This window comes from Artemia sp. Qi Xiang Cuo, chromosome 14 (assembly GCF_049724085.1).
Source record: "Artemia sp. Qi Xiang Cuo chromosome 14, ASM4972408v1, whole genome shotgun sequence".
In the NCBI taxonomy this organism is placed as follows: domain Eukaryota; kingdom Metazoa; phylum Arthropoda; class Branchiopoda; order Anostraca; family Artemiidae; genus Artemia; species Artemia sp. Qi Xiang Cuo.
Window position 1 is genome coordinate 46,823,817 of NC_142807.1, and position 20,369 is coordinate 46,844,185.

The following is a 20,369-nucleotide window of genomic DNA, read 5'->3' on the forward strand; positions in this document are numbered from 1 at the left end:
TTCCTGACAATAAAAAATTCGCAACCATTAAAATTATATAATTTAATGAACGCTTAATTTACTAACTAGTTATGCATTTCAATATCCAAAAACTATAGGAAAGCACAAAAACAGTCGGTATCACCTCCTTTCACTTCTTCGGGCCCTCAGCCCTTATACTCCTGTTATCACGAAATCACATCTTCAGTTTGAATCCAATTTTTATTTAGTGATTTTAAATTATTACCTAACAGTATCTTCTGTAGTATTTATTACATATGCACTCGCTATTTTATTTTCAGTTGTATTTTTGATTTTGTGTAATCATGTGATTTTGTGTAAAATCATCAAATGTAGGTTTCTGTCAATCTTTGTACTAAAGGACGGGGCCAGAAACACTGAGCACCAAAATTTATTTATCGGTCGCTGCTACTATTATTATATACTGACAAAACATAAGTTGACATAGAAGGCCGCCAAAAGCCATGATCGGGCCCGGGGCAAAGTACTTCCCTCCCTCATGCACGCCAACCCCTACTCAAAAAAAGTTGTTGCAAAAAAGGAAAAAGAAACAAATCGTTAACATTCATTGTTTATTATTTCGTAAGAGAGAGCAGTTAATTTTCTCTTTCGAACTAAATGCCGCAAGATGCCATTACATTAAAAAAACCTACATATTTATTGGATTGTTACAGTCGTTTCAAATTTAACTGCAACACTCCCCGGCCCCCTGGATGGAGACCTATCTGCTTGAACGAGAAAGGAGTAAAAATTAGTTAGAATTGCTTTACAGTACTTTTATATATGATATTATTTGACAAAGAAAATGAGAATATTAATGGATACAAAAAAATCTTCTGAAGGTTTTTTAGTCTCAATCATTGGCATTATGTATAAGGGGAGTCACCCCTCCCCTAATGTTTTCGGCCACTTAGTAATAAAAATGAGTTGGTAAAATAGCGGCGTCAAGCGCCGCGGTTTTTTCAACCCCACGAAAATATTAACATATATATATATATATATATATATATATATATATATATATATATATATATATATATATATATATATATATATATATATATATATATATATATATATATATATATATATATATATATATATATATATATATATATATATATATATATATATATATATATATATATATATATATATATATATATATATATATATATATATATATATATATATATATATATATACGAGGGCTATTCAGAAAGTAGGGAACGTTTCCGTCTGACACTGCTAGGCGCGCGGCGATCACGTATGTTTTGGTGTGCACGTGTTCGTAGCAGGGTTGCCACCAAGGTTACGTTCCCACCATTTTTGGTAAGCTTTAATTAAAATGATAAGTTTAACTTTAAAGTCCTAAAAACATTATATTTTTCTTACGTTTTTTAATTTCTTTTGCAATTATGTTATTCTTTTGAATAATGAGTGAGTTCCGTATTTTTTGAGTAATATTTATTTTTCCCCGTGAAAAAATCCGCTGTTCCCATTTTAAATACACTGACATGAGTATCGACATTTATTCACATTGCGCTCTTTTAATCTTATCAAACAATCACTCAGTTATTAGGATGAGAAAATACCCACTTCGCTTACTCGCATAGTAAGTTAAGATAACATTCTCATGAGCATACGATTATCATTTGTTAAGTGACAATAGTCAGTTTGTCGCTTCACCATCTTTCAATTTGATCAGTTGACAGTAAATCTTCTTCCGTTAACACAGTCATGCCGAATTCAGTTGAAGAGGGAGTTAGCGTCATTAGCTAATACACATGAAAAAACAAAATTTAATGAAAATGTAAAAATTTAGAACCGCATCTGGGTTAAATATTTGCACATTAGAGGGGGGGGGGGGTAAAGCATAGTATATATTAAATACGTAACCTACTCTAGGCACTATCCCCCCCCCCTAAAATCCAAAAAACAATAGTTTAAATATTGTAAACGCAATGACAAACCACGCTTTGCCATCCAATTCTCTACTGACTGATACCCCTTTGACTAGTTTCCTTTAGCATCTATCTTGCGTGTGTATCAGCTAAATGACTAGTACAGATGATATATGTATTATTCTTTTCGTATCAACCTCCCCCCCCCTTCTGATTGGTTTGACATAACATCAGGTTATATACAAAAGTTTTAAATGCGGTTAAGGTAGGAAACGAGGTTAGCAGCTGGTTTTGTATTAAATCAGGAGTTAAGCAGGGTTGTGTTCTATCCCCCTTTATGTGGATCATTTTGATGGACTTTGTCTTAAGGAGTACTGGAAAGGCAATGGGAGACCACGGACTCAAATGGGAAGGAAAAAGTGTCCTTGACTTAGATTATGCTGACGATTTAAGCATTCTACATGAAAGTGGGAGTACAATGAATGAACTTTTAGAGGTTTTGCTAGTTCAAGGAGCTAGAATAGGCTTCAAAATTAATGTTAAGAAGACTTAGTCGCTAAGACTAGGAATAAGTGAAGATGAAAAGGTGATGTTGGGTAATGAATAGATCGATCAAGTGGACAGCTTCACTTACCTTGGTAGTATTATTAGATGAAGATGGTGGGAGCAGTGAAGATGTCAAAAGGGGAATAGCCAAGACTTAGGGTGTTTTTCACAGTTAAAAAAGTTTCGAAGAATAGGAAGACAAGTCTGTAAATCAAGATTAGAATATTGGAAGCAATAGTGATGACAGTGGTCATAGTATGGCTCTGAAGCATGGGCGCTCCAAAAGGCGGAGGAAGATTTGCTATATGTTTTCCAGAGAAATTGCTTAAAGGTTGTTCTGGTTGCACGGCTGAGTGACCGTATGTCAAAGAAGGCTGCACGGAAAATGCGGTTCAGTACCGCTCTCTAGGGCTATAATGAAAGAAAGGTTGAGGTGGCTAGGGCACGTTGTGCGGATAAAGGATAACAGATTGCCGAAGATTGTTCTTTTTGTCCAACCGTCTAGGGCTAAACGGAAAGCAGGTCGTCCTCGTCTGGGATGGGAGGACATCATAAAGAAAGATTTAAAGGAAATGGGAACTTCATGGGCGGGTGTAAAAAGGGAGGCTTTAAATAGATTGGAATGGAGGAGGAGCGTGCACAGCTGTGTTGGCCTCAGGCGGCTTGGTGCTGCGATGAGTTGTTCGTAGTAGTAGTAGTATATACAAAAGTTGCTCTTTTTATATGGGATTATGAACAGCTGGTATTGACAAAATATATAACACTGTAAAAATGAGCCATTTTTTGTTATATCTAAGCATTGAGGAGGGGGGTGGGTTAGTTGAGCCGGAATTCTTGATTTTATGCTAAACTTTTCCCAAATATCGTGGTCACTTTTTTTACATTACACCCCCCCCCTCCCCATCTGCGGTCCCATATATAACTGTATAAACACATTTCATCGTTGTGGCGAATCTTGTGATGACATTCTTTCTTGTTACATTCTTTCGTGTTCTTTCATATTGTAAAGTAAGAATTTTATTGGTCGATTTTTTTTTATCCCGGACCATCAGGGGGTGGGGTGCAATTTCATAAAAGGGGCCGTTGTGTTTGTAAATAGTATAAAATAAATAAATTATTAATACTTCTTGTGTGTTTAGCAAGGTTTTCTTCAGAAACGAATAACGACTAGATATTTGGCTTTAGATAACAGCATCTAAACTAATGACCATTTGTATGCAGAAAATAACAGTCTTGTATCTGTATACGGTAGGCTTACAGTTTACTTAAAAACTGATTTATAGGGACCACACAGGCTAGACTGGGGCCACAGTCCCCTGAAAACGTAAATTTCTCGGCATTTCTTTATTAAATTATAGGTTTTTTACTATCCCCCTTAATTTTCTTAATTAAATCATTTCCAGTTCATTTTTATTAACTCACTGGTCTTTTTGTTCCATCTACCTTTTATTTCTTTGTCACACAATTTTTTTTAATTTGTGAACTATTTTTAAACGACTTCCGAATGTTTACTTAATTCCCGGTTTCATCAGTATAGCAAAGCGGCAAAAACACATCCAAAGACTGGGTTAACTTGAACTATTATCTCGGAAGAGACATTATATTTTTTAAATCTAAAGACAAAAATTTAGGAAGTTTTAAGTAAAATCGAAAATTCCGGGCAAAAAATCGATTCGTTTTTGCACAGTTTGATCTTTTTTATTTGTATTCCTCAACTCGACTTTTTCCGTTTATGCATTTAAAACCTAGATAAATTTGGTGTTTATGTTATGTAAAATCCAATGCTTTTTGTGCCCCTCGTGTTCACTTATATTCATATATTCTTGAGAAAAAAATTCTGTGCTTTGTAGTTCGTTTTGAGAATGAGTTTAATTTTTTTTATTGTTTGACCCCCTCCCCTAAAAATTCTTTGTACGGGCCTGGACTTATGAGACCCATCAAAACAGCTTTAGGCTAACATTCTTGTGGTTGAATTGTGTGAACTCTTCTTTTATTTCAGACTTTCTTTCGGTTGATAGTGACGAATCAAATTACAAACGGAAAAATGCATATAATGCAAAATAACTGTTGTGTCGTATAAGAACTAAAGACAACGATTAAAATAATTTTTGTTCGATAAAATTAAAACAAAACAAAAACTATGTCACTCGGGATTGCTTTAATCGTCACGTTGGAGCAATGTAAATTTAAAGCTAGAGCATGTGAAACGGCGACATAGCCAATCTAAAATATTAGACGGGAAGGGAGCGATTAAAATGATTTTTTGGGTCTTTTTAAGAAGCTGGATTTATTAATATCGTTTTTATTAAAATAAAACAATAACAAAAAAATCTAGTTGGTTTTCTTCTTTTCTTCAAAACTCTAAAGTGTTCTGTGTTTATTGATTTGCCTTTTATTTTGTACGTATTACTCATCAAATTTTGGTTTAAAACACCAATAATGGCAATTAAAAACAACAACAACAAGATAAGCAAAATAGTAGCCTGGGTTTTAATACACGCATCGAGGGGGGGTGTCTTTCTGTTGTGCAGGTAAACTGGAAGTAGCACATACAGTTGTTGAATAAATAGAAATTTCCTGAAGGCAAAGAAGCATGAATTGTTACTATTGTGTTCTTTTCAGGCACCTTTTAAAAGATGGAAGGAGGATTTTTAATGATATTACGTAAAAAAATATTTTTCAAATTAGACCGGAAACAAACCTCATCTCCCCCCTTGACGTACGACTCTTAATAATAAAATTCCGGCGCCTTGCCTTCAAAAGGGATTTTTCTACCAAAAAATACGTTTTTAATAGTTGGAAGTTAGGAATTACTTTAGTCTGGCGGCAACCCTGCTTCGTAGCTTCAGTCGGCACCACAGTTTATATACTTAGCAGTATGATCTTTCCCTATTTCACCCATTATAAAAACCCAGACCGAGGTGCGAGTGCTCCAGAGAACGTATAAACATAAGCGGCATTAGATCTTTTCACGGGTAGACAAAGAATAATCACCTACGGAACAAGTACTTACAAAACCACTTGGCCGGCTCACCAATAAGTGGACAATAAGTGCACAAATAAGTGGGAGGAGCTTTTTGTTGGCACCGAGAATGAAGAGCCAGAAATCATCTGCGGTAAACTTACTGGATAATTATATAAACTGTGGTCGGCACCCAGCCGTAAGAACGAGAACATCTTCGTGCTGCCCGTTTGCCCAATATTTCAATTTAAAATGTGCGCTGCAATTTCAAATCCCGCTAGTTTTGAAATGTAGTTCGTAATACTGTTTGTGTTAACGAAAAACCGATAGAAATTCATCGACAACTGTGCAAAGTATATGGCAACGACGTAATGAATAAAAGTTCAGTGCGAAAATGGGGTCTCTTGTGTAAATATCGCCAAACCAACGTGTATGATGAAGAGACCCGGGGAAGCCCAAACATTGTGACAGACGATCTTGTCGCCAAAGTTAATGGGAAGATTCTGGAAAACCGTCGCTTCACAATAACGGAGCTTTCGCTTTTCTTCCCACAAGTTTAACAGACTTAATTGTTTGAAATTGCGACTCACAAGCTTGGCTACTATAAATTTTGTGCAAGATAGGTGCCGTAAATGCTTACAGACCTCCACACAGTTCAATGAATTAGAGCAGCCTTAAAATGTTTTAATACTTACCCCACACTTGGTTATTCTTTACTCAACTGAGTCGCAACGGGTGATGAAACATTGATTAAGCACTTCAATTGCAGGAAAAAATTGCAGTCTATGAAATTGGGGCACAAAAGTTCTCCCCAAAAAACAAAAAAAAAATTGCAAACCTTGTCAGCGAGGAAGATTGTTGCTACTGTTTTTTGGGATAGGCAAGGTATGCTGCATATTGACTTTTTTGAGTGTGGTGCGACAATCAGCTCTGATCGGTACTGCCAAACATTGCACAAGCTTAGAAGAGTAGACCAAAACAAGCGCAGAGGAAAGTTATCGTCAAAAATTTTGTTTTTCCAAGACAATGCCTGACCTCACACGGCAAATTTAACTGCAGAACGTCTTGTCTCATTCAAACGGGAGATTTTCTCACATCCACCCTACAGTCCCGACTTACCACCGACCGGTTTTACCTTTGTACCGCAGATGAAAAAATGGCTTGCAGAACAGCGTTTTGATGAAGACGACGAGCGCCGGGCGTGCGTCACTGAGTGGCCAAGATTACACGCGGCGGATTTCTATGACGAAGGAATTTCGAAGCTTGTTCACCGCTACGATAAGTGCCTTAATTTTTTTGGGGACTATGTAGAAAAGTAGCATTTTAGTCACACTTTCAGATGTATATAATAAAATATTTTTCCTGTACCTAGTTTTTGTTTTATTACAAAATGTTCCCTACTTTCTGAATAACCCTGAGAAAAGCTACTGTACTCTACTTTCTGAGAAAAGCTACTGTAGAATGTTGTGGGTGTGCTCATTTGAAAGCAAATCCCAAGTTCTAGAAACATGAGATTGACAAATTTCCATTCTTTTTCCCTTGACATACGAAGGCGTACAAGTGTTCATTCGAAAGTAAATTTTGAATTGTAAAACTTTTGTCACTAGCATTTAATTATGGCAACTATAGATAGATAGATAGATAGATAGATATTTATTGCAACAAAAGCCTTTTCGGGCCATGGCAAAATAACTTAATAAAAATAAATACAAAAAAAAAACACAATAAATTACTCAAATTTCATCAAAAAAGTTTCTCTATGTGCCAAACCAACTCTTACAAATTTACCCAACCTTCTAAAATCATCAAAATTTCTACTTTTTAAAATTTTTTCAAACCAATCCACCCCTCCAAAATCAGTTGAAAACACTTCTCTCCTCAAATTTCTTAACTCCTGGCATGTACCCATAAAATGGATAAGATCTTCCTCCTCTCCACACAAAGGACACTGGTAAGGACCATTTTTAATACTATAATTCCCGATATAATTCCTCCTTTCTCCAATACCCAAAAAATTACCACGAACCGAAATTACCCATGTTAAATCCTCACTACTCATCCCCGCTTTAAAGTAAACTTCCTCCCCCCAAACCTCCTTTGCCAGCCCATACAGCCCCAGGGACGCTTAGGATGATTTCTGATTCTGCCACCTTTGAATTTCCTGCTCTATTAGTCTATCCTTTACTTTTTTTGCAACTAGCCCCACTTCCACACCTCGCCCCTTCCCCTCATTCCAATACTCACTAAAACCACATCTATCAATAGTCTCTTTAACCCGGTTTGGCCAAGAACTTTTCCTGCCATCTACTAGCATCTCCTCATATGCATTCTATACTAGCCTCCTACTAGGCAGATTTATAATCCTTTCCCAATAATTTACTATCCGCACTAACCTTCCCACCCTTAATGATAACAAGCCTAAATCACCATTTAATACTACATGATTAAACTTATCACTAACCCCCATTAACCGCTTAAAATACATCAACTGTAACCGGTCTACCTTATCAGCCTTCTCCATACCCCACACCTCTACTGCAAAAGACATTACGGAAGCTAGCTTAGTCTGGAATATCCTTTTCTGAAGCCTAAGGTCTGTCAGGCCTACTTTCAAAACACTACTCTTTAAAATTAGCCATATAGCCCTAAGACCTTTACTAGCTACATAATCAATTTGCCCTTTCCACCTACCATTTGAAGTAAACTTGCATCCTAAATAAACAAAATCTTCAACTACTTTAAGCACTTCTTCTCCTACACTAAACCTTTCCTCTATATTTCCATGTTGTCGGAATACCATAACTACTGACTTTGTGACATTTAGGACCAAACGCTTCTCATTTAGGTATAAGGACACCATTCCTAGCAGTTTTTGAGGGTCAGGCCCATCTGTAGCCACCAATACTATATCATCCGCAAATAACAGAGCGAACACCTGCATTGCAGACAGATTTAGAGTTGGGGCTCCCTGCCCTACCATATATTCTTCTATAGCATTAAGATACAGGGAAAACAACCTAAGTGAAATTGTACAACCTTGTCTAACCCCTAACCTACTGACAGTCGCCCTAGAGTAAAACTTTCCTACCTTAAATACCATTCTAACAACCAAATACATTTTAACAACCAATCCTACAAAACGTCTAGGCAGCCCTAACTTTATAAGTCCTTCTACTAACAAATCTCGTGAAACTTCATCGAACGCACCTCGCAGGTCCAAAAAGCTGCGTATAGCCTACCATCCCTTTTCCTCATATACTTCCTAATAAGCCCATACAAAATAAATATCTGATCTACCCCACTATAATCCTCTCGAAACCCTGCCTGAATTTATATTAACTTATTTGATTGTTTAAGCCAACTATCTAATCTAGCCACTAACACTTTACAAAATAATTTACTAAGGCTATTTCCTAAATGAATCCCTCTATAATTCTTATGCAATGCTCGGTCTCCCTTTTTAAAAAGTGGTAAAACTATTGAAATATTCCACTGTTGAGGCCAAACCAACTTGCTAAGGACACTTGAAAATAACGTTGATAACAAAGGCAACAAATATACCCTAGACCACTTCCAGAGCCCTGTTGGGATGCCATCAACTCCTGGTGCTGAGGTCCCTCTCATCTTCTTTAGCGAATTCCATATTTCCTCACCTGTGAAAAGCTGCAGTAGTTTGTAATCTTTTTCCTTTAGAGGGAATTCCGCAAGGTTTTCGCCGACCACCCACCGACTCAGGCTATCCGTTTCCTCTCTTTCTGTCATCTTGCTTTCGATTAATTTTGGCCAACTTTCCGCCGGCGGGATACTCGTCTTGTCAGAAGCGTTTGTAACTGATTTTTTTATTATTTGTTTTGATGATTTTTTTATTATTTTTATTATTTTTTATTATTTTTTTATTATTATATGCGCCATTATAACAATAAGAACCTATTTTAGAAATGAATGGGGCTCAAGAATCAAACGTTCAATCGTAGGACTTGGCACGTTTCAAAATCCCTGTACACGGAACTTCTTGACTTAGTAAGATACAGGGTTTGTCCGGAAAGTAATAGGACTGAGTGGATTTATAAACATTTATTGAGCCAATCGTTATAATTCTTTAAAAACTTTCAAAATAAGATAATTTTTTAAACCACATTGGCCTGACATAACATAAAGAAAGAAAAACGAGCAAAAATGGGGTATTTAAAGGCCAAATGAAAATAGTGAAAAAACACAACAAAGCGAATATTTCGAGAGGTCAAACTCCTCTCTTCTTCAGCGCGAAAATAAATAATGTATCCCAGTTTTTTGTTGCTTTTTTTCTTCGGCACTTTCCTTGGATACATTATTTCGTTTCGAGCTGAAGAAGAGAGGCGTTTGCCCCTCGAAATATTCGCTTTGTTGTGTTTTTCAGTATTTTCATTTGGTCTTTAAAAACCCCATTTTTGCTCGTTTTTCTTATTTTCAAAATAAGCTACTTCTGCGTCAATGCTGCGCTACCATCGTGATTTCCAAGCATTGAAGGCGCCATGGTATGCATTCTCAGGAATAGCCTTGAGAGCCGTGGTACATGCTGCTTGGATCCCCTCTGTCACCTCAAAATGCTTGTCTTTCATTGGCCTTTTCAGGCAAGGAAACATTAAAAAGTCCGGAAGGCCACATCCGGGCTGTGAAGAGACCGGGGAAGCGTTAGTATGCCGGCCTTGGTCAGGTAGTTATCACCGAGAAAGGCGGTGTGAGCTGGGGCGTTGTCGTGGTGCAACTTCCTGTCGGCAGCGAGGTCTTGCCGGACCCGATTGACCGTTTGTTTGAATCTTTTGAGCGCTTCCACACAAAACTTGACGTTGACGGTTTGTCCAGGAGGAATAAACTCATGGTGGACGATGCCTTTGATGTCAAAAAAGACAATGAGCATCTTTTTCACTTTAGATTTGCTCATTCCTGCCTTTCTTGGGCGAGGAAACGCCGACGTGTGCCACACAGTAGATTGCCTCTTTATCTCAGGATCATGCTGAAAGATCCAGGACTTGTCACCTGGCATTACGTTATTCAAAAATTGGGTGTCACTTTCACACATGTTCTTGACACACTTTCGTTCGCCACAATTGCTAGTCGTCAGTGAGCACTTTTGGGGCCATCTTCGCGAAAACCTTGCGCATGTTCAAATGCACCGTCACAATTTCACGGACGACAATTTTTATTAAATTTAACATTTGGGCAATTAAACGAATACTTGGTTGACGGTCTGAGTTCAAAACTTCGCGCACACGAGTCACGTTGTCGGTGTTTGTCGAAGCCGAAGGCCTTCCAGCACGGTCTTCATTGGCGACCTCTTCCCGGCCCTCCAGAAAGGCCTGGTGCCTCCAAAGCACACCACTTCTTGCTAAAGGAACATCTGGGTAAGCCTGCTTGATCATATCAAATATCTCTGTCGCAGATTTACCGAGTTTCACACAGAATTTAATCACGTACCTCTGCTCTAACGAACGCTACATTTTTGGCTTGCACCAAACAGAAACTACGTTACGCAAAAATGCCTGTCCTGAACGTGACTCTCCAGGTGCTCGGAGACAACTGACTAGCCGCTCTTTCGTTAGCTAGGAACGCCCTCTACCGAATCCAGTCGGCGCGCGCACGCTCCGAAGTACAGTCGCGGCGGAAGAAAATCTGTCCTATTACTTCTGGACAAACCTTGTATAGTCTTACTTTTTTCATATTCTCACACTGCTTTTAAAAGAGGCAGTAGGCTACATATTTGTTGAGAAAAAAGTTGATCAGAAGGTAAATCTGAAGTTTTAATTGCTTTCGCAACATGATTTTACCGTAGAAAGGGGTCGATGCGCATGTGGCAATCACTAATTTATTATAGAAAATGAAGAAGCCTGGAAAAAGAAGCACTTGGTTTTTAGACCTTGCTTGTCTAAAAACTCTGTGCTCTACATTTCAACTCCTTGGCTCTCAACTTAGGGTAACATTTCCTCCACAGAAAAAAGGAGAGAAAGATATCGTAGCATTATATTACGACAGTGAATAAAGAATACCAGCCTCCGTGCCCATTGCGTCTGAACCCCGTGCCTCAGCTCTACCCTCGATACCTAGTGCGCGTACCAAAGCTACTTGGAATGCAGCCCCTTCGGAAATCTTTCCGAGCAAGAGATTATCCAGCTTTTAGAAATTTTAGCTAACATGTTTGGAAGCTCACCATGCTTCTGAAATTTGTTTTGAAATTGCGGTTGAAGTAGTAGTTGCAACCTAGTAAAGAGCAAATCACGGCCCTCAGTAAGTGAAATCGTAAAAAGCGCATTTTCTAAGAAACTGTTTAAGTGATAACAATTTTCCAAAAGACGTAGATAATAATTATTATTCAGACTTAACTCGAAAATAATTTGTATTTTGAGAATTTAAAAAAAAACTGAAATCCTTCACAAATGACGTTAAATTGAAATAAAAAGGACACCATTGAAATTACCATTGTCGAAAACCTAATATAGCCAATCAACTGAAAACTATTAAAAAAAACTATATGCAAAATTCAACCCTCTAAATCCCACATCAAATCTTAAGCGTCTTGTATGGTTTTTCCTATAATTGCCCATCCTATGCATGCTCGCTCCAGGCAATACTCCTCAACCTATGCTTCAGCTATCTGAAGTACCTACCTCCACCCCTTCCCCGTACAAGCAACTCCTGTGGGGTTGGGGATGTCAGATGATAAAGGTCTATTAAGAAGTAGCCTATACAAGAATCTGTTCGATTTGCTGTTCGAAGCTCTACCTATATATAATAACAAGTTTCTTCGCAAATGTTGAAGGATAGGCCTAGAAAAAATTGTTCTCTGAAAAAATTAATAGTAACATCGATTATTCAATGTAAACCCCTTTGTAGGTGCCTAGGGTAAACAAATCGCTTTCTGGACAAACTCTTTTTTAATATATTAAAGAAAGATGTTCAGGTTTGAGGATTCCTTTGAGGTTTGAGGAAGTTTCACTGTCTTAAAAATTCTCTATTGTTTTACCTGTTGTTTCTTTTTATAATACCTTAGAATTAAAATAATTGTTTTTATATTCAGATAATTAAAATCATGCTGGTTGGGTTCATTCATCCATCCTAGGGAAGAATTAAGGTAGACAGTCATGATATAAGGGTAATTCAAATAGTCCATGAGTTTCTATAAGCCATTGGAAAGCAATTGGAGACCACAAATAAAAGGTTTTCAAAGATTTATGATTGGCCATGTCCACAGGACTTTGAAGACAATTGGGCAACTGAGATGGTTCTCATTATACGAGCCTTTGCCTATTGGGAAAGCCTACTGGAATTGCAATGGGGATGATCGAGATTTTTGGGTGGACTCATAACGGATAATGTCCACTGGACGTGTATGCAAAACGGGGCATAAAAGGGACCTGTGTACAAAGCAGTGTGTTTTCGTCGTTATTTCCATTATTTAAGAAGTTGAGTTAGGCCAATGAAGCTTTCACAGGTTTTAAGGAAATGATATGTACTGATGTATCCCCGTAGTAGCATCATATTTGTAGGCATGAATATATAATGAGTCGGAGATAATAGGCTTGACATTGTCTGTGCAGGATTTCGACTCTTGTTGATAGAAGAGCATCGCCAAGTGCTGAAAACCATGTTGTGACCAATCTGGGCCCAGGATTGCACAAAGACTCCATTCATGGAGGTCCCAGGGACTTCTTGCTGCCCGGTTCTAAGTCGGCTTAAGCACTTCGGTGTAGACTTGAGAAGATATGTGATCCTCGTCCTGCAATGGTATCCGTAATCATTGCTTTTCCTGAGGCCAAAATAATTTCAATGATTTAAAGAACATGAAAATTGGAACTTGGAATGTTACGACGTTAAAAAATGACCATGGTATCAACATTTTAACAGACGAATTCAGACGATTTGAAATGAACTTATTAGGAGTCTCGGAAACTCATATCTCAGAGGTAAGAAACATGAAACTAGGTGATTTAGAATTTGTTTACTCAGACAGGAAGGATGGGGTACATAGACAGGGAGTGCGGCTTATGATGAATAAGGAAGCTGCTAAGTCTTGTTTAGGCTGGGAAGGTATCAATAATAGAATACTAATTGATCATTTTATGACTAAAAAGTTCAGGGAATCAGTTATAGTAGTATATGCTCCTGTAGAACCGACTGACGGAGATACTAGTGACTCAGGCGAATTTTACTTACAGTTACAGGAGCAAATAGACAGGGTCCCAGGTAGAAATATGATGTTATTACTGGGATATTTTAACGCCCAGGTCGGTAGAAAGAGGAATTAGCCTAGGTAAATTTGGTGTAGGAAAAGAAAATAGTAATGGATACAGACTTTTGCAATTTTGTAGGTATAACAATCTAGTTATAACCAACACGGTGTTTGGTCATAAATTGGCTCATAAGTTAACAAGGTATTCACGTGATGGTAAGACAGCAAACATTATTGATTATGTTATAGTAAACCGAAGACTGGGAGGATCAATACAGGATGCTCGGGTCTATAGGAGTGCTGTTATTGATGTTAAAAGTAAAGATCGCCATCTGGTAGTGTCAAGAGTTAAGTCAAAGCTGAAATTTCGGAAGGGTCACTACCTTCTGGGAAGTTATGATGTTGGTAGACTCCAGTATGAGAATTTGAGAGAAAATTTCCAGGAACAGTTGAATACTAAACTCCAGAGTTTAAAATTTGATAATGTGGAAGATGGTTGGAATAATTTTAGAAAAATAATTTGTGAAGTTGCTGAAGGTGTCGTAGGGAAGAAAGCTAGGAGTCCAGATAAGAATATTAATGAAAAAGCTTTATGTTTAATAGAAAGGAGAAAGGACTTGTACAATAATTAGGCTATTTGATTGATACATCATTCAAAAATAAGTATGAATCAAAGAGAGTAGAGAAGGTAGTCAAATCAGGATTAAGGAGGTGCGAATCGGAAGCCAAAGATAAAATTACCGAGGATCTAGAAGATGCAACTAGATGACATAAGAGTTAAATATTGTACTAGTATGTTAATAAATTGAGCGGGAGTAGTCAATCCAGATTTAGCCCAGTTAAATATAAGAACGGGGCTGCAATTAGCGATAAGGAAAGAATTAAAGAGAGATGGGCAGAACATTTTGAGGTTGTGCTAAACCAGGATAAAATTGCAGGAAAAGATTATAGAGGAAAATGAAAAAGTTTGTCATACCTTGGATGTGAAGGAGGACTTGTTTTGTGAGAAAGAATCAACGACAGCACTAAATGGATTAAAAAATAATAAAGCTCCAGGTGCCGATAAATAATAAAGCTCCTGGGTGATCAATGAGTTTCTTAAATATGGTGGCTCTGAGGTTGGAAATAAGTTACTGAAGATTATGAATAAGATTTTTGAAAAAGGGGATGTACCAAATGATTTTAGGAAAACCTTAATTAAGCCACTTTATAAGAAAAGTGATAAAGGTGAGTGTGGTAATTATCGAGGCATTAGTCTGGTCTGTGTAGGTAGCAAGTTACTTAGTAATATGATGCTTTTTAGACTGAGAAATGCCGTAAACAAAGTTTTAAGAGAAGAGCAGTGTGGTTTTAGAAAAGGTAGAGGATGCGTCGACCAAATTTTCACTCTCAGGTTAATAGTTGAGAAGTGCCTGAGTTTTCAAACACCTTTGGTCCTTAGTTTTATAGATTATGAGCAAGCGTTCGATTCTGTTGATAGAAGAGTTTTAGAAAAGGTTTTATCCTTGTATCGTATACCAGGCAAATACATTAAAGTGATTCGTGCAATGTACTAGAATCAAATAAAAAAAAAACAATTTTTTTTAACTGAAAGTAAGCAGCAACATTAAAACTCAAACGAACAGAAATTATTCCGTTTATGAAAGGGGCTGGCCCCTCCTCAACGCCTCGCTCTTTAAACTAATTTTTTTTATTTTTTTAAAAAGTAAAGTTGTGTGATAGAGTAAAAATTTAGCGTAAAGAGTGAGGCATTGAGGAGGGGACAGCCTCTTTCATATACGGAATAATTTCTGTTCGTTTTAAGTTTTAATGTCGCTCCTTACTTTCAGTTTAAAAAACTTGTTTTTTTTTATTTAATTTCTGATCGTTTTTTAGTTAATGCAGCTTTTATTTGCATCAAAATTTTACTTTTCTTTGCTAAATGGATGTCTTTACAAATTAACTTACGTAACTAACTTCTATATTCGTATATTTTTCTTCTGGCAAAAAATACAAAGTTGCAGATTTTTGCAGATATGAGCTTGAAACCTATGTAATAGGGTTTTCTGATACGCTGAATCTGACGGTGTGATTTTCATTAAAATTCTTTCACTTGTAGGGGATGTTTCCCCCTCTTTAAAAAATCGAGTAAATTTTCTCAGGCTCGTAGCCTTTGATGAGTAATACTAAACTTAATAAAATTTATATATTTAGAATCAGCAATATAAACACATTCTTTTGATACATTTATTGACATCAAATTCCGTTTTTGAAAGTTTCGATTTCTATTGAGCCGTATCTACTACTACTACTACTAACAACTCATCGCAGCACCAAGCCGCCTGAGGCCAACACAGCTACGCACGCTCCTCCTCCACCCCAATCTATTCAAAGCCTCCCTTTTTACACCCGCCCACGAAGTTCCCATTTCCTTTAAATCTTTCTTTATGACGTCCTCCCAACCCAGACGGGGACGACCTGCCTTCCGTTTAGCCCCAGATGGCTGACCGAAAAGAACAATCTTCGGCAATCTGTCATCCTTCATCCGAACAACATGCCCTAACCACCTCAACCTTTCTTTCATTATAGACCTAGAAAGCGGTATTGAACCACATTTTTCGTATAGCCTATTGTTTGAAATACGGTCAGTCAGCCGGGTACCCAGAACAATCCTTAAGCAATTTCTCTGGAAAACATCTAGTAAATCTTCATCCGCTTTTCGGAGCGTCCATGCTTCAGAGCCATATTTGACCACTGTCATCACTGTAGCTTCTAAGATTCTAATCTTGGTTTGCAGACCTATCTTCCTATTCTTCCAGACTTTTTTTAACTGTGAAAAAACACCCTGAGCCTTGGCTATTCTATTTTTAACATCTTCACTGCTCCCACCATCTTTACTAATAATACTACCAAGGTAAGTGAAACTGCCCACCTGATCAATCTTTTCATTACCCAACGTCACCTTTTCATCTTCACTTATTCCTAGCCTTAGTGACTTGGTCTTCCTAACATTAATTTTCAAACCAATACTAGCACCCTGAACTCGCAAAACCTCTAAAACTTCATTCATTTTGCTCACACTTTCATCTAGGATGCTTAAATCATCAGCATAATCCAAGTCCAGGAGACTTTTTCCTCCCCATTTGATTCCGTGGTCTCCCATTGCCTTTCCTGTGCTCCTTAAAACAAAGTCCATCAAAATAATCCATATAAAGGGGGATAGAACACAATCCTGCTTAACTCCTGATTTAATACAAAACCAGCTGCTAACCTCATTTCCTACCTTAACCGCAGCAGTGTTATTCTCGTACATAGCACTAATCACTTTAATGTATTTGTCTGGTATACCATACAAGGATAAAACCTTTACTAAAGCTCCTCTATCAACAGAATCGAACGCTTGCTCATAATCTATAAAACTGAGGACCAAAGGTGTTTGAAAACTTAGGCACTTCTCAATTATTAACCTAAGAGTGAAAATTTGGTCAACACATCCTCTACCTTTTCTAAAACCGCACTGCTCTTCTCTTAAAACTTTGTCTACGGCATCTCTCAGTCTAAAAAGTATCATATTACTAAGCAATTTGCTACCTACAGAGACCAGACTAATGCCTCGATAATTACCACACTCACTTTTATCACCTTTCTTATAAAGTGGCTTAATTAAGGTTTTCCTAAAATCATTAGGTACTTCCCCTTTTTCAAAAATCATATTCATAATCTCCAATAACTTATTTCTAACCTCAGAGCCACCATATTTAAGAAACTCATTTACTACCCTATCAGCACCTGGAGCCTTATTATTCTTTAATCCTTTTAGTACTGTTTCTAATTCCTCCTCACAAAACAAATCTTCCTTCACATCCAAGGTATCACAAACTTTTTCATTTTCCTCTATATTTTTTCCTGCAACTCTATCTCGGTTAAGCAAATTCTCAAAATGTTCGGCCCATCTCGCTTTAGCTTTTGTCTTATCGCTAATTGCCACCCCATTCCTATCTTTAACTGGGACAAGTCAGGATTGACTCCTACCTCTCAATTTGTTAACGTGCCAGTACAATATTTTACTATTATGCCGTCTAGCTGCATCTTCTAAATCCTCGGCAATTTTATCCATGGCCTCCACTTCACACCTCCTTAGTTCATATTTCAATGCTTTCTCCACTTTCTTTACATTTCTTTTGTTTTCATGTGATCTATCACTCAGATAATTCTTGTACAAGTCCTTTCTCCTTTCTATTAAACTTAAAGCTTTTTCACTAATATTCTTAGCTGCAGTTCTAGCTTTCTTACCTAATACACCTTCAGCAACTTCACAAATTATTTTTCTAAAATTATTCCAACCATCTTCCACATTATCAAATTTTAAACTCTCAAGTTTAGTATTCAACTGTTCCTGGAAAGTTTCTCTCAAATTCTCATCCTGGAGTCTACTAACATCATAACTTCCCGGGAGGTAATTATCCTTCCGATTTTTCAGCTTTAAATTAACCCTTGACACTACTAGATGGTGATCTTTACTTTTAACATCAATAACAGCACTCCTATATACTCTAGTATCTTGTATTGATCCTGCCAGTCTTCGATTTACTATAACATAATCAATAAGGTTTGCTGTTTTACCATCACGTGAATACCCTGTTAGCTTATGAGCAATTTTATGACCAAACACCGTATTGGTTATAACTAGATTGTTATACCTACAAAATTGCAAAAGTCTGTATCCAATACTGTTTTCTTTTCCTACACCAAATTTACCTAAGCTGGGATACCATCTATCCTTATTTCTACCAACCTGGGCGTTAAAATAATGCTGGCAAGTCCGGCGCCCCCTTCATGGCAATTTCCCTTCCCCCATGAAAACTTCCATCATGAACAGATCCTCCAACATAACCCCCGACCCCCCCCTACCAACCCCAAACACAAAAAAAAACACCAGAAAACATCTGTATACATACCAATAACCAAAAAAAAAAGTTAAAATTTGGTAAAGTTAATAACTTTTAGCCCTCCCTCTGGGTACTTCGGGGATTAAGTCATCCTAAAAGACATATTTATCATATTTTCGACCATGCTGAACAAAATGGCTATCTCGAAATTTTGATCGGGTGACTTTGGGAAAAAAATAAGCGTGGGAGGGGGCCTAGTTGCCCTCCATTTTTTTTGGTCACTTAAAAAGGAAACTAGAAATTTTAATTTCCGTTCCAATGAGCCCTCCCGCGATATTCTAGGACTACTGGCTCGATATGATCACCCCTGGGAAAAAAAAAACAAAAACAAATAAACACACATCCGTGATCTTACGTCTGGTAAAAAATGTAAAATTCAATACTTTTGCAGATAGGAGCTTCAAAACTCTACAGTAGGGTTCCCTGATAAGCTGAATATGATGGTGTGATTTTCATTAAGGTTCTATAACTTTTAGAGGGTCTTTCCCCCTTTTTTTGAAAATCAGCCAAATTTTCTTAGGCGCGTACCTTTTGATGGGTAGCACTAAACTTGATTAAAGTTATATATTTGAAATCAGCATTAAAATCTGATTCTGTTGATATATCTATTGGTATCAAAAACCCGTTTTCTAGAGTTTCGGTTACCATTGAGCCGGTTCGCTCCTTACTTACAGTTCGTTACCACGAACTGTTTGATAACATTGCTGCGGTTAAGGTAGATAATGAGGTTCTATCCTCCTTTATATGGATTATTTTGATGGACTTTGAATTAAGGAGCACAGGAAAGGCAATGGGAGACCACGGAATCAAATGCGGAGGAAAAAGTCTCCTGGACTTAGATTACTTTGATGATTTAAGCATCCTAGAGGAAAGTGTGAGCAAAATGAATGAACTTTTAGAGGCTCTTAATGAGGAAAATTAATGTTAAGAAGACCAAGTCACTAAGGCTAGGAATAAGTGAAGATGAAAAGGTGACGTTGGGTAATGAAAAGATTGATCAAGTGGGCAGCTTCAGTTACCTTGGTAGTATTAATAGTAAAGATGGTGCGAGCAGTGAAGATGTCAAAAGTAGAATAGCCAAGGCTTAGGGTATTTTTTCACAATTAAAAAAGTTTGGAAGAATAGAAAGATAAGTCTGCAAACCAAGATTAGAATATTAGAAGCTGCAGTGATGACAGCAGTCAAATATGGCTCTGAAGCATGGGCGCTTCGAAAAGCGGATGAAGATTTGCTAGATATTTTCCAGAGAAAACAGGATTATAAACAGGAAAAATCCTTAAGTCGCCGCCAGTAAATAAAAAATAATTCACGAAGCTCTCAATAGTTTTTCACCGACCATGAAAACAATAAATTTTACGATACGATTCTAACCACCTAAAAAACTCAAGAAAGCTTAGTTTTCAGTAAAGGTCTAGTTTTTTAGAATTCGACAAATATAGGGAAATATCACGAGCCAGTTTGTTTGAAACAGGTTTCCAAAATATGTTGCATATACCGCGAAGCAGTAATATTTGTTCGTTTTAAATTTCAACTAAACTCCTTACTTTCATCAGAAAAACTTTGTTTTTTTAAAATTAATTAAGAAAAATACAAAACCAAACAAGGGTGATTTTCAGCCAGTGGAGAAAACGAAAAAATAAAACTGATATTTCGACGAAGACTTTCACTAGGCCGCCCTAAGTGCAAAAGATAAAAAATAACCTTCTGAATTAATCTGAACAGAAGGAATAAAATGATACTTGAAAGTTGACTTCTTTATTCTTTCTGTTCAGATAAATTCATACTGCTGAAGATTTGAATGGCTAAAGTACCAGAGGTAGAACCTT

At 37.1% G+C, this 20,369-nt stretch overlaps 1 protein-coding gene across 1 annotated transcript in view; it reads right to left on the reverse strand.

Moving 5' to 3' along the window:
- LOC148944531 (ATP-binding cassette sub-family D member 2-like) overlaps positions 1 to 20,369 on the reverse strand; it is an 83,000-nt gene that overhangs the window by 35,744 nt on the left and 26,887 nt on the right. The gene's annotated exons all lie outside the window — the stretch shown is intronic.